Below are 16830 nucleotides of genomic sequence, written 5' to 3'. Positions count from 1 at the left end.
GGTTTTTGAACTAGTGATCTGTGTAATAAAACTATATCGTGTTTGATGGAACGAATGTAATCAGTGACCTTAAGTGAATGAACGAATGGTGTTATAAGGACGAAACAATTGTGTTGTGATAATTCGGTCCATGCAGTTTTAAGTTAAACAATTTCTTCCAAACATAATTCCGGTTAAGAAGCTCAATATATCTTCCAAACGACAAGTCGTATTGCGTGTAAATAAATTATGAAAACACATTGATATTTATTAAATCACAAATCGAAAATAAATAATATGTATATATCAAAAAGAAAAAAGGTTTATTAACGAGAATAATCAAACTCATATACCAATCATAACATAATATATATTTGAAAGAAAAACACAATCATTAACCAATTAAAAACGATAAACAAATACATTTAAACCGGACGTTATAGTAATTAACGGAAAAATAATTTCAGATAAAATCGAGGTCAGATTTAATCAAATATCCTTATAAGTATTCAAAACTTCCAAGAACCTTTATCGAGTTAAACATTATCATTTAAAAAATCTATAACCATTAACACGTTTACGTATAACCAGTAAGTATTTACTTATTATTCACATTTATTAACAAAAACACATATTTCAAAAATCCATTTCGATTAAACGCTAATTCCAAAATCATTAAAACGCGAAAAATATCCTTTAAAACGTCAAGAAAACAAAGACATTAAAATGTATAATTCAGTGCTAATTAACAAAAACAATGACAATTCCGTTTAAACAACAACAATGTCAGATGTATCGACAAATGTTTAAATTCCATTTTGATTAAAACTAATTGTATTATAAAGCCTAAAAGTGTCGCCTAACGTTTTTCAACAGTCGGTGTCGCGTGGATTAGTTGTGAGTTCAGAGGAAGTGACAGCCGGCAAAATAGCCACTGAGTCGAAGTTACAATTGTGCGGCTGGGGTGGGCAAGGTGGCTACGCACTCGAAGGCTGCGTGGACACCAGCCTGCTTCGGCCGCCGCAACCACATACGAGCCAGCTTGGTACCGTGTACGCAACTAAGAGACGACGGAGGAATGGAAAAAGGTAAGCCGTTATAGAACGCTATTTTTAAATATAGAACTGTGACAGTCGATGAATTTTGCAAAACGTAGATTTTTAAATTTCGAATTGGAATGTTTGTTTTGTATTCGTTGGAATTTAATTTTGTGTAGGATTGATTATATTGGTATAATTCAGGGACTTAATTGTATAAATATTGGAAAATAGTTATTATCTTTTGAATAAAGTAATTTTCACCTGTGTTTTAAAACATATCACAGATATTTGTAATAAGTTGAAAATTTATTGCCCATTTCTATCAATAAGCTATTTCTAAGTAATAAAAACCATGAAATCAATAAAAAATCTCATAAATCTATCGCAATTCATCAATAATTGGGTCAAATTTAAGAAAAATTTAATACTGAGCCCACACTAATATTTATTATTAATAAGTACGTAATTAATTTGCAATATAAACGATTGTAATCCATGGTGTTAGTAGTTCTTTATTGGATCTCGTTAATAGAAAATTATTTAAAAATAATAACAAGAAAGAAACCTCTAACATTATATTAATTTGACTATTAATATACATGCAAATTTTTAAGTAAAATATTTTTTTCACGATTGTCTCTTCGTGTCTATCTCGTCGTATCTCGAGTCGTGACAAATCAATTTTTGACATTTAAATAAAAACAACGATATAACGCAATCGGTAAATTAACGATCCGCTAATATAATCGATTTTATACTTTATATCTTAACATTACGGTATGGAATTATTTAACGTACCTAATCTATACTTGAAATTTGGTAATTTTTATATATAGCCTTATAGATACTGGAAGCGACTGTAATAATGTAGTAATAATAAGCTAATAATAATTTACATTATAATACTTATATTAAAGCTACTGGAATCGAATAAATAAATAAGTTAATTTCAAAAGTCGTAGTTGCGGAGTTATAACTTTATGTAACTTTTAACTGACAGCCACAAAAAATAAACCAATGCTTGCGATTTTAGAACTGTAATTGGCAACGAAATCACCATATCAATTGCACATATAAAATTTAAATAAAAATAACGATAACTTCAAACAGGGCACATCTAGCAAATTTTATACAGCATCGAATCAAAGACCGTAACAAAAGTTGCGTTCAAAAATTAGTCTCGGCCTATTATATCGATTCGATTAGTAATTTATGGGGTGAGTAATGGGCGTTATATCGATACAGATAATTCGATTGCCGTGAGTTGTGACGATCGGTAATCGAATAATCGAATAACGGATAGGAATTGGCATAGATTTGAAACACATTTAAATTGAATTCGGTTTTTGAATTATATTATTTAAACGTTTTTAAAATTAATTTCTTACAAAATATTACGAACATACAAACACATACAAACACATACATATTCAAATATTAGATTAATTTTTTTTTTTTCTTTTAACTTAAAATTTAAAATTGTAATCTTGTTAGCTTGTAACTATTATTATTGTAAAAATAAAATGTATTTTAATTTTAAAAGCGAAAATAGAGTGAAATTGAATCTGACTTCTATTAGTCAATTACTTGCCATTTTTTTTGTATTATTTATATCAATAATACCGTGTATCAATACTGAATACTTATTTAAGAAGTTTATTTTATAATAAAAACAATATTGATGACAATTTGTGCAGTCGTAATATGGTCTTAATCATTCTCTACCACCCATTAAATAAATCAGATTTACATTACAAGCATATATGTTATATAAATAAAATTATATAAATGTAGAAGCGAAATTCAAGAAGCATTTATACATCCTTAGAGGTTGACTATATATATATATTTATACACATGTTATTGCGTGCCTGCGAATAAAATAACTTTAATTAAAAGGATTTTGAAGGCACTCACAATCGTAAAAACAAGAATTTATTCAAGTAGAATCTTACAAGTACTTTTTAAACTAAGATTTTTAATTAAAATTTAGAACCGATTCCGAATGTAGAGTCTACAGAAGAATACAAAAAAATACCTTCAAACTCTATATAAGTTCTGAACTATTATATAAGTACGTTAATAAAATACAATTAAATGTATGTATTACTAATGTATTTCAAGGCTTTAGTGATTTGTTGTTCTTTTATATATCTATTAATGCCTTAATTTCAATACATTATGATTCTAAGAGGAATTAAAGTCACGATAAATAAATTAATTACAAAGCTCATACTTGTCGTTATTGAGCTAGGATCAGATAAGGATAAATAAAATATAAAGCCTTAAAAAACACTTTCAAATTTTATTTTTTTTAAATATCACAATATTTAACTATAAAATAATTTCAAGACATTTCCAAAATAAAAATCAGCTTTACTCTTCATTGACATGAAGAGATGAAAATACTAGTTTAATGTCTCTTCTCTATGATCAAATTAATAAAGTATCAGCTAATTTATTTTGTCAGTTTTCCCTTCTTAAATCATTTCAGTTAAAAGTAGGTAATACTAGCTTGACGATATATCCTCACTAGGAAAATATTATGAAAATACTTACAAGTTAAGATACATTTTATATTACACATATCGTATATATATATGTGATTATATGTATGTGACTCTGAGATTTTTTTTCTTTGTAAAATTATATTTTTTACTTTTGAATATTGACTAACTTTTTACCCTGTATTACCTAAGGTTGACGGTAAGAAAATGTTCGTGTAAAGTACATTAAGAACTTTTGAATTATATATATGTTTAACTATGCTGTGCAATAAAGTAATCAAAACCCACCAATAAATAATTATATGTATTATTATATTCCGCTTTTAATAATGAGTGAGCCAGTGTAATTTTCGGGACTGGATAAATGTAATATATTGATATTACAATATATATTTGAAAATTGTTTCAGTGTGAGGAATGGCTAATATTGTCTGCGATTATACCTTATGTCAGCATTGAAATTTTAACTTAAAAATAAGGCATTCTTGATGAACTGATATTTTTTATTACAGTATATTTTGTGTTAATTATAAATGTCAAGACAATACGTAAATTACGTAACGCCATAATAGACGCAATTGTAGTGTTAAATATCTATCGGTTTGTGAGTATAAGGGAATGGAGTGATCCTGTGTTTACGGCCTCTAAAGTACCTCTTGTTCTGTATAGCGATCGATGAGAATGACCGCCGTTAAACTGAACCCGTCATATATGTTATTCTAATTAAAAAATGTACAATGAATATACATGGAAAGTATTTTGTACATATTTAAATTACTCTTAATATAAATTAAGACTTTTTCTATTCTTCTGTGTTTTAATTGTCATGTTATTTAAACGAATTACATTATAATTTTTAATATACTTTATTGTATAAAACGAACATAATACAGATATATCTTATATGTGATGTGAGATGTGATATACAATGGGCGGACTTTTGGTGATGTTATGATTGAAGATATTATTCAGATATCGTTAGCAAAGCAAATAAAAATCAATATTTATCCATAATCAATACGGAAAATTTTAGGAACAAAGCAAGGTTTGGAAATATTTTTCTTTTTTTAATATGTATATCTATGACCTCATATAAGTTTGTCAATAAATTAATTAAACAGAGGAGATATAGTTGTCGTTCTGTTCTATCTTTGCCTTTTTACAAATATATATTTAGTATTATATATATATATATGAGAGTCCATTATTATAATTATTCTAATGTATATATTAAATGATATTACAATGTATGTAGAGTCCTTTTGTTCAATAAAAGTTTTGTTTTAAATTTATATATTAATACTTTAAGGTGGAATAGATTATATATTAGAGTAGGTGGATGTATACATTAGCCATCTGACGGTAAGTGATCACCATCGCCCTGAAAGAAATTCTAACCATTCCCTACAACGCCAATTCTTTACCAAAATTGGGAACTAAGATGTTACGGCCTACTCACCCTTCAAACTGGAACACAACAATCCTACAAATTATTTTAAATATAGCTGATGAATGAGTTTCCTAAAAGCTCATATTATTTTTTTATACGTTTATAATGTAAGGAATGACAACTCAACAATTATTTAACAACTGAACATGAATACTTTTTCATGATGTGTTTCATTTACATTGATGAGTGAGACAGTGTAATTTCAGCCACGAGGAGCGTATATCTTACCTACTTCCGATGGTTTTTACATTGATTTTATAAGAACAATTTATGAATCTATTTTATCAATTTCAATGAGCGAGTGGCGACCACTTACCACCAGGTAGCCTATTCCAACTTATTTTCACATATTTACATTAAATAGTTACTTTATTATTTGAGTCATATAGTATATTGATATATCAATATATAGTATATATATATATATATATATATACAGGATACACACTAACAATATATATTGTTATATTTATCACCAAATAAGGTATTACGTTTAAGCATTATACAATATCCATTTTACATAATAATTAAGAAAAGATAATTATATTTCTGTGCTATGTATACAAAATTTTAAATATAAAATATATCTAATACCTACTATACAAAGAAAAATAAATAAAATACGTTACGAATAAAGTATTCCTATTTCAAATAAATCATTGTGTTTCATTCACTCTATACGACCACTTAATTAGCAGAAAAGAGCAAAAACATTTTCTATATTTATGATTAAATATATTTTAATAACCATAGAAACATCTATCGTTGTATATTTAAGTATATCAATAACAGAAGGTTTTATTTGCAAATAAGGTAAAGGTTACATTTGAATTACAATAAATTGTTAAATTACAATAACTGAGCTCGTTATAGAAACTTTTTAGTTGATTTCTTATACTTATCGTTAAGCCGCTAAACATTTAGTACTAAAGAGTTCGTATATATTTTAATAGAAATTTTAAATCATTGCGATAGTGTTTTTTTTGTTCTGTTATCTTACGTAGAAACCGAATAAAGGATTGGTATTTTTGAAAGACTTTAAAGTCTAATCTGCTTGTTAAAGTTAATGTATACTATTTATTTTGTACAACATTATCATCAAACTCTTTATTTATTTGCCTTAATAATATGTTATATATCTATAAAACAATTATTTTGTCAGGATAATAAACTCGTTATTTTTCATGATAAATTCAATTGTCAACATACGATTTTTGCAACAATCATATTTAAAAACAGAATTAATTCTGTAAAATTAAAAAAATCTAATATTTTAATATATAATATATCGCATACAAGAAATATAGAATATTTATATAACTTCATCTGTCTATCTCTATCACTTTACAATGAGAGAGTTTGACCAAAAAAAATACACAACATTTTGTGTTGCATTACTTGGTGTAAGAGCTTGAGCTATTTCATGTGAATTAATAATAATTAAAGTTCTTGATATTTTTTTTTGTTATTGTGTATTATATGCATTACATGCCTAGACAGCAACAATAATCAGCCCTCTTCCATTGAACACAGGAAGCTGGTTAAATTTTCGCGCAAAGAATCGGAATTACGATTCAACGGCGAAATGCTATATTGCACTAGTCACCATTCCAAGTAGTCATGATTTGTACAGTACATATTTAAAATATATTTTTTTATATACATATATAAGTCCGCTATGTATATAATAATTATTTTAATAAATAAACTAAACTGACTTAACTTGTAGAGGCAATCAGTAAAAAATCTATTAGACATTTTTATATTGGTATAAAAGTATTATTAGAAAATAGACCACGTATTCTTGATGATATATTATGTATGTACATATTTCTATTTCTAATAAGGTCATAAATTATTACCGTTTTGCAAGAAGTAATGAGCTTTGTTTCGTATAAGAAACTCACTTTTCTCTTCATAATTGACGGATTCACGACAAACTATGTATTAATCAATTAGTCTTATATCATTGAAGAACTTAAAAAATATATATAACGAGATATATTATCGCTTTAAATATATAATTTATTAAAAGTTTACATATAATTTTTAATTTACTTGACATAAATTTAATCGTAATATCATGCTAGTAAAACTAATTGTCATGGCGATCGTTGAACGATATACAAGTTGAAGCGCTGAAGCGCCATCTAGCGATGAGTTATAAGGAATAATGTGTGCCAACTGTCATGTTAATCGGCCTAATAGTGATGTAAATATTTAAAAGTATCGCGACGAAATTATTTCTACCAATAAACGTGTGAACATCGAAATGTATTAACAAGACAACATTCCCAATTCGAAGTTAGTCAATGATATTAATTTGTCGTTGGATGTTGTAATGACATGATGCTAATTGTATATAATGATCTAACGACGCACAGACAGCGTTACTGACCGTGGCATTGTTCTTAGCGAACCTTCTTGTCAGTTATGTTAATAAAAACCTCATTTATATAATAACCTCCTTTAATATGAATTTGAGAATTTCACAAAATTTATAGTTTTTGTTTCCATAATCATATTATTTAAAGTAGAGATGATCTAGTCAATGAAATCCGTGAATATTAATTCAGCATCACAGGTTCGAATCTGGGCATAAATTCATACAAAGTGACAACTCCCATTTCCATTCAATGAGAAAGAAATTTCCAAAATATACTTTTGTAGTGTTGCTTCTATTAAAGAATAAATGTGCCGAATTTTAAGTCTATCGGAGTTATAATTTTAGAGACTTCGAGGTGATTGATATTGTTAGATGTCCGCTAAAATAAACCGGTAAATGTCCTGATCGTCCTTTGAATCTTCGTGTGAAAGGATCTGCGTCTACCACCAACTCACCATAAAATGTTTCCAAGAATTCGCGAGAAACTTTGTAGTTACTCTTTTTCTCAAATGATATACATTTCAAGAACCATGTCCAATTAAATTTATATGCCCTGTATGGAAAGCAATGAACTTGAACCCCATACCTTATCAGGAGACACTAGTGTCCAGTGAGCTTTTAACGAGCTATATTTAATAATGTCTAGGAAAAGAGTTTTGGGGTAAAAGAATTAATAAATACTTAAATTATACCAATTCGATGGTTAGTATATTTGTTCATTGTTTAATTTAGTATATAACATAAATACTGGCTGAACCACCTACCATCAGGTGGCCCATTTGCCCCTCCACCAATCTATGACATTAAAAATCGCCATACGCCATCTTTTTTAAGTTAAAATAGTAGTGGTGTTAGAAACGACGACCTCTGTGGTCGAGTAGTGTGTACACCGGTTTTCATAGGTACGCCACTTCGAGGTCCCGGGCTCGATTCCCGGCCGAGACGATGTAGAAAAAGTTCATTAGTTTTCTATGTTGTCTTGGGTCTGGGTGTTTGTGGTACCGTCGTTACTTCTGATTTTCCATAACACAAGTGCTTTAGCTACTTACATTGGGATCAGAGTAATGTATGTGATGTTGTTAAATATTTAAATTTATTATTTATTAAACGGCTGTTTATTTTTCAATGCTGAACAAAGCTTTTCTCGTAAGGAAAAGGCTTATTTCAAGACGATGTTCTAGTGCGAATAGGCTCTACATGTGTTATAATACCATTAGTCACGAGCAGACTTTCTCACAATATTATCATCCATAACTACACATGAGTTCAATTATAAGCACAAGATAGAAACATTAAAATCTTCGGTTTAAATCATAGACTGTCTCGGCTGTTGCAATAGTGTAAGAGCGAGACGCTAAATACAGAATAACTAAATTATATATTAACAAATTACATTATACTGCGTTGTCTATTTTAAACGATAATGTTCTACGTTTTCCGCTAATTTGTTATTGACTCATAATTTTCATGGTTCATTTACTTGTCCATTCTATTTCATTTTTATTTCTACATCGGCCATATATTATATGCTTATGTTATGCAATTATTATGTTAAGCTGTTTTCTATATTTTATAATATATTTCTCCTTGGTAGTAGGGCTTTGTGCTAACTGCTCTACGTTACTACTGAGATACCCTTAGAGATACTGATCAGTAAAATTTAGTATTTGTGATCCGGATTGACTCATCCTCACACTCACCCTGAGTGAGCTAGTGTAATAACAGGTGCAAGGGACATAACAGTTTTGATGATTTTAATTTTGGAGAAAAGCAATGGTATGAAATATCCTTGATTTTATTTTTTTCTTTTAATCTTAACATTAATTTTGTCACTGTAGGTTGACACATTTCAACGGTAAAATTATGATTCATATTTTAATCTGTATATAAACTAAAGACTCGTATAGAAATCCACATAAATCCCATAAATAAATTATTGTATAAAACTTATCATTTCAATAAATGTTATCATATAAACAGTTTATTTCATAAATATATTTCTCGGGTTAGTAAATAAAATGCTATAAACGAAATGTTAACATTAAGAGATGTCGCGATGTAAAAATTTACAATTCAGGTGTTCGTTCGGTCAAATTATTTGATACTAAAATTATAATTTGTCAAAAATAACGGGACCAATTCCTAACATTTAGATGTAGTTACAATAACGTACAATGAAAAATACATCTATAAAATATAATTCAACGTAATTTGCATAGACATTTAATTTGAATAAAATGTAAACATATAAAAATACCATTGCAAAAAACCATTCGAACTGTCCGCTCGGCATTTTAACCGGCGCAATGTATCAATGTGAACGACTAATAATTTTATATCAATAATAATTAAATACTGTGAAATCCCACAACACGTAGAGTTCAAATGGCACGGCTATTACTAGAGCCATCTGCAGCAGGTGAGAACTTATCGTCTCTACAATAATTCTGTAAATAACTCTACAATAATCTTGCCTATTTTTATAAATACTGGTTTGTTAACTTTGAATGTTAATTTTTAAGCGTTGGACATTTAAATAGGAAGTTTAAAGGATTGTTCGGATTTTTATTATAAGACCGGGGGTTTTAATCACTATTTAAACGTATATGATTGGAAAAAGACATATAACCATCAAGTGAATAAGCTTATTGCTTAGTTGTAAAACATTGAAGCGTATAAAGATTATAAACAGAAATTAAATATTCGATCTGGGTAGGTACCACTCATCAGATTTTCTACCGCCAAACAACAATACTTAGTTTTTTTTGTGTTCCGGTTTGAAGTGTAACTACAGGCACAAGGGACATAACATATTAGCTCCCAAGGTTGGTGGCGCATGAGCTAATTTCTATGGGCACTGGTGACCACCAGGTGGCTCATTTGCCAGTCCGCTATCTATACTATAAAAAAAAATATGAAAAATACAGTCGTGCTTGCCTTGAAATGTACACTTTGCGGCTTAAATTTTCATGTGTCACAACCACTGTTTCATCGCCAAGTCCAAATAGGCTATATAATATAAAATTTTATACAATTATTTATGACGCTATAATATTCTGTTCATTAATTATATTTTATACATTTTTAACAAATATTAAAGCCTTTAAATTAAAGTCTCATTTCGAATTTAACAACCAATTAAATATTACGAAAATAATTTAATAAGTACGGCCTTCTTAATAGTTATCGTGGAGTCTTTTAATGCGGTCTTTTAATCCTCCAGCGGCATCTAAAGGCGTCTGTGAGTAAATGAAGTTATTACACGTTTAATTCATAACGATCACCATTCAATCTGCCAACAGTGATTATCACAAAATACAGTTCAATCAAAAATCAATCATATGCATCGAAGCCTTCAGGCCTTGCCCGACGCGGGACTCGAAGCGCGTGTCGCTTGCAATTGCGAAGTAATCACACGAATCATGTTCTGCTATGTTTATCTTTTAATTTACGCACACCCTCACATTGAATCGTACCTTACTTATAAAGGGTGTTTAATTAAACACTGATAACTCATTTCGATGGATGGAGCCGGGATGGCCCAGTGGTTAGAATGCGTGCATCTTAACCGAAGATTGCGGGCTCAAGTAGAGGCAAGCACCACTGAATGTTCATGTGCTTAATTTGTATTTATAATTCATATCGTGCTCGGCGGTGAAACCTGCATGTGTCTAATTTCAACGAAATTCTGCCACATGTGTATTCACAAAGCCGCATTGGAGCAGAGTAGTGGAATATGCTCCAAACTTTCTTCAAATGGATAGGAGACCTTATCCCAACAGTGAGAAATTTAATTACATATAAAATTTACAGACTGTACTGTACACTAATTTCTGTTAATTCGAAAGAAGGCACTTGGTGGGGCTTTGTGAAAGTCTGTCTGGGTGGGTATTTTATATCTCTTCTACCACTAAAGAGTACTATTTAGTATTGTTGTTTTAGTATTTGAAAGGTAAGTGAGATAATGGAATTAAATACACAAAGGATCTCTTAGTTTCCCAAGTTGGTAACGCAGGGGATGTATAGAATGGTCAATATTTCTTTCTTCGTTCGTTCAGTGTCTTTGGGCGGTGGTGAACACTTAAGTGCTCGTTTACCAGCCCTTTTAGTGCGTTTATGCGTGATTTTAGTTGAATGACAATGAAACTTATGTAAAAAGGTTAGTTTTTATAATTTAATCGAATACTAATTCCCGATAGTGCGACATCGACTCGTTTTTTTAATATGTCTGTAATCAATAATTAAAATGACAACACTTCGAACATATTAGCAAAACGTCAGAAGTCGGCTGTGACGTTTTTAATTGTGTATTCGTTTTTGTTGCTTCACTATAATGTTCCAAGCGCTCCATATCACTTTTGATTTGTAATCTAAGCCTAATGTACTTATTATATAAAAAGAAAATAAAAAATTTATGAACGATATTTTGTCCAACAAGATGACATTAAAATTAAATAAAGTTGAATACAAATATACGACAAAGAAATCAATTTTAGAAAAAAAAAAATATTACCATACCAAGGAGGTTTACCTTGAAAAATGAAAGAAAGCCAGTAATAAGCCGTCGTTATGATCTAAGTTGCATACTTCTACACAAGGTGTACTGTAATAACTGGTAATGTGTACATCCGATTACTTGGCATAATTAAAAAAAAGCAACCCCTTTATAAATTTTAACGAAAAACGACCGCTTAAAGATTTTGAGTAGGCCGTAACGAAGTTCGCTTAATTTGAAGCAGATGCAGTTTACATGCTGCGTTCGAATAGGCCAGTTACTTGAACACTAACTTCATTTGACCCTTATTTAAACTAACCAAAAGACATCGCTTATAATCGTACAACGTATTATTATTATTATTAATAGAATACTATTATTTTATATCTGCTCAATTTATTGTTAAGAAATATTATTTAAATTATATAATTTGAATGAAATCATTTAGTACAATACTAAAATTACATCCTAACTCAGTATGGTAAAACTTCTTATACCTAGGTACTGAGTGACTACTTTATTTTTTTGAATACTTTTAATAAATTAATGAATACTTTATTTAAACTAGGTTACATTATTCAAATATTTAGTGTCGCTTTCTAACCACAATTAAAATAATATGCACTAAGCACGATTCATCGAAAACTTTTAAAAAATAATTATGAATATATAGTTCATTCCAATAGCCATATAAATCTAAATATTTAGTTATCGAGTTATAAAATTAACATGAAAGTATCATTATCATTATTTGCATATTCAAGAGTGCACTGAATAAAACGCTAGCTAGCTTCCGCCATCGTCTAAACGAGGCATAGATTTTGCACGGCGCGTGCGCACACGTGACCGCCATGCTGATTGTCTTAATTATATCAAAGGTGATGCTAAAAAGTATTTCATCCTTTTTTCATACATCGTTTTAAAACAAAATGCTGATTTAATTGCTACAATGCATCGTTACATACAGAATAACAAACACGTTTTCGGATTTGCTTCTGACGAGAAACGAATTAGATAATATGTGATATGTTTCATGATAGGTTCGGTGCAAGTTTAATATGTTTATATTATTGGGTGTTAGCAAATGTATCACCTGATAGCAAATGTACAGCACTGTATATCAACATTGGTGCTGTAAGAAATATATTAATCGAACTTAGGAATTTACATGATTCCCTTGTGCTTGTAGTGGCTTACGCAAACGAAAACACAGCTATTCTAAGTATTGCTGTTTGGCGGTAGATTAAGTATGATGAGTGAATGGTACCTACCCAGACGGACCAAACCACCGAGGAATATACGAATCAATCTATAATTATAATGTGGCGTATCAATATTTAAAGCTGTTGTTTTTTAGTAAATACAAAAAAACGGCTTTCACTTAAAATAATAATATTCCTCTTTATCGGCCAAGACTGTGATCCTCATAGGAGCCGATTGCACGGGATATATTTCACAAAACAAGTGTTCCTAATACCGATTCTCTATCCCTCACCCTTACTCTCCTACACTCTCGTAATCCAATGGTAGAATGCAAGTAAATAATGTGTAGAGCAATGCTTGTGGCATGAGTGTAACACTGCCAGCATCCCAACTCAAAGCCGTCAGTAACAGATTTTTATTAGAAAAACACAATAGCTTACATTGTCCTAGCCCAGCGTTGAATCTTACGTTCAAATTTCTTGAGATACCCTTAAATCGCAAAAGGTCAACCATTACTTTTATTTTTTTCGTGAAACCGCAAATACCTATTACAGTGTTACGTAAAATTTTGTAGGATAGGGAGAAATTTAAAGCAACCAGCCCTCCCCCTAACCCCCTAAGACCCCAAACGGTTATAAAAATAGTTAAATAGATCATAAGTTAATTTGTTATTGTACACTCACAAATGTTACCGGTCTCAATACTATTGAATAACTGTCTGTATGTACGTTTTTTTGTTGTATTATATATAACTAAATGGCATAATAAAAACTGATGAGGCAGCAACCGCAATCATCCAACGTTATGAACCGTGATCGGTAACCACAATAAACATGATTATATCAGACTAGCGAAAATATATATGTATGAAAATATGCTTTTACAGCTTTGATCACAAAAAAAAAAGTATGATAGTATTGAGTACTTTTTTCTCCTCAGTTTTGCAACTGTTTTATTTTATTGGTCGACGGTATTGAAGAGTTGGGTCGGGTCTTGTCAATAAAAGAGATAAGTCGTAGGACATCCGGTTGGAACAAAGTTGCTTCGCTATATTATGTATTTAATAACAGTGAAATAAATGAAACATTGTTAACGTTCGAGAATTCAATTATAAGAAATAAAATTACCAGTAAAAAAATCCGAGTGGTTTAAAATAATTACAAATTTAACTTTAACTAATAGTATGATGCTGTATATAATAAAGACAGAAAGAGAGGTAGCATAATGCTTTCTCTTAACACGATTTCTGCCAGTTCACTCAACTATAAGCAGTGTAAAAGGACTTTGTTCCAAAAAAAATTTAAATAAAAAGAGAAACTAAATCATTCTACGATAAAAAAAAAAACATTAATTTTCTCTAAATATTCAATAACGATTATCGTCAAATTTCGATAACGGAGCCAACACTAGTTTTTTGCAGTATATCACATTTAAATTTTAAATTTTAACACTCTATATATCATCGAGATTTTTTATTATTAAATACGCCATCTTTTTTTTTACATCTACATTGTAAGCCAAAACCAGAGAGTGATAGAATAAATCATGGATCAAAAATCCGGACCTATGCCTATCACCATACCACAATAAAAAAAAGACTAGTAAGCTAAGCTGTTAGTTAATCTGTTTGCACTAATCATTGATCAGTCATCTACGTGTAATTTAAAAAAAGAACACCAAAACACATTAAAAGTCTAAATAACAAAAACAACTCCCATCTCGATCCAATATCTCTCATTACAACATTCCCCGTCGCCCTGTACTAAACTTTTTACAAAACGATATCAACACAACATTAAAATTGTGTTATAATTGGTATTTTAATTATTTGTCACGGAACCCTAATTGGGCTGGCATTAAAAAAGTATTAGTCAATTACAGTAAGAATACTGAAGTGGCAATTATTTTTTGTTAACTAGTTTGTTGTCTTGTTTCTAGTGTTGAAAGGAAATTACAGTCAGATTTAAGATAAGCGTAATAATTTATATTTTAATTGAAAATTACATGTCAATTACGCGAATATAATTACGGAGAAATATGTAGATGTATTTTTATTTAATATTAATTGTTTACACATTGTTTTGAGTATTGAGATATTTTGAGATAGTTTGAAAATTTTATTCCAAATTTAGTTTTTTTTTTCAATTAAAATTCGATAGTGTGTGAAATCAATTAAATACACCACCAACCTTGGGAACTAAGATGTTAAGTCCTTTGTCCTTGTGTGTGTAAACTTAAAATTACTCTTCAAGTCATCACAACACACCACAACCATACTGAGCATTGCTGTTTGGTGGTAGATTGCAGGTTTGGTTTACCCAGACAGGCTTGGAATAAGCCGTACCACCAAAGTAAAATAGTTAAGTATTACAAGCAGTACTGAATTTTCATGTTGTTATAAACATTTTTTTCTATGTAAGAGATATCTAAAATGTTTAAGTTTAATTATTATTTTTATTAACGTGTAAATTAAGACCTCCTTCGACCTGACGCCTATTAAGCCGTTGCCTAAAACCAATTAAAAAAAATTATAAAGTTGTTTACAAACTTCTAGACATTAATCTTATCTTGACATATTTGTTTCAAAATTCGAACATGCGTCAGATTCCAACGGCCAGTTAAAGATTAGCCCACACTAGACAATGTTGTTTATTTAAAGGCCAGTACACACATGATGCTATTGTTGTATATATGAATAAATTGCGTTTCACCGTAGCTATGGACGTCGTCACGGTGCTCGCGTCCGTTAGCGCGATCAATGCAAGAATGCGCTTAATTATTTTGAACCTAATCTTTAATAGTTGGATTGGATTATAATACAATATACATGTATTTTTTTTTATTTATAAATTAAAGCCAAATCGTCGCTTTAATGCATTTCTAATTCTTATTTTAAATGTAGATTGATTCCATAAAAAATACTGGCATGTAGTAGTTAAACTACAAAAAAATACAAACATAACTATTAAAATCCTCCAGTAAACTTTATACATAGAACATGGTTTATGTGAAAATGTATAGAAGTTAAATGTGCTGCAGCGGCATCTAGCGGCGAATCACATCAAAGCGTCTAGTATAAAAACTTACATGAAAAAAAATTAACTTTGAATGCAATCCGTCAAACAGTGACGACCACTATTAATCCTTAACAGATATACCAACATTACATTTTATACATGCGATATAATACATTGTCTTTGCTCATTTATATGTCAAAACTGTAACCGAAATAATAGTTGCCAACAGTTGGCACTACGTACACGCACACTCGTAAAGTAGTACGTCATGTCTATAATAAATTTGGCTAGTTTGTTTGACTTATTTTGTAGTACGACATTGTATATCTAAGAACTTATATATCTTCATTTGCTGGACAAAAACCGTTGCTATGAAAAATATAGACGCGGAACTCAATGCGCAATGCAGGTCTATGGCAGAAATGCGAATAAATACTTTAGAGTTTTTTGATACACAATTCCCTGTCGAGGTTCGCCTTCGTTAAAATATATGACGCTTTTGAAGAACTCACCATACGGATACGAGCACACCACATTTTAACCAATCAAAACTAAGAACGTTGTAATTAAATTATTAATTTATACAATCACGATAACCGCTGGAATAATTGATTTTTTTTTTATTTGAATTAAAACGATAATTCGCTTCCTCGTTTACCTTTACAAGAAGATAATCTGATTAACGACTTTAAATCCTAACATGTTGCATTTTATGACATTCACGCGAATACTTCGGAAATGTGTGATACGCTG

At 29.9% G+C, this 16830-nt stretch overlaps 1 protein-coding gene across 1 annotated transcript in view; it reads left to right on the top strand.

The window, feature by feature from the left end:
• The first annotated feature begins 862 nt into the window (after window positions 1-862).
• LOC125071363 (aryl hydrocarbon receptor) overlaps window positions 863-16830 on the top strand; it is a 126233-nt gene continuing 110265 nt past the window's right edge. The window contains exon 1 of the mRNA XM_047681577.1: window positions 863-1067. The gene's annotated coding sequence lies outside the window, so the exon portion shown is untranslated. The remainder of the gene's footprint in view (window positions 1068-16830) is intronic.

Source organism: Vanessa atalanta, chromosome 19 (assembly GCF_905147765.1).
Source record: "Vanessa atalanta chromosome 19, ilVanAtal1.2, whole genome shotgun sequence".
Classification (NCBI taxonomy): Eukaryota; Metazoa; Arthropoda; class Insecta; order Lepidoptera; family Nymphalidae; genus Vanessa; species Vanessa atalanta.
Note: the sequence above shows the minus strand (reverse complement) of the source record. Positions and strands in the feature narration are given on the sequence as shown.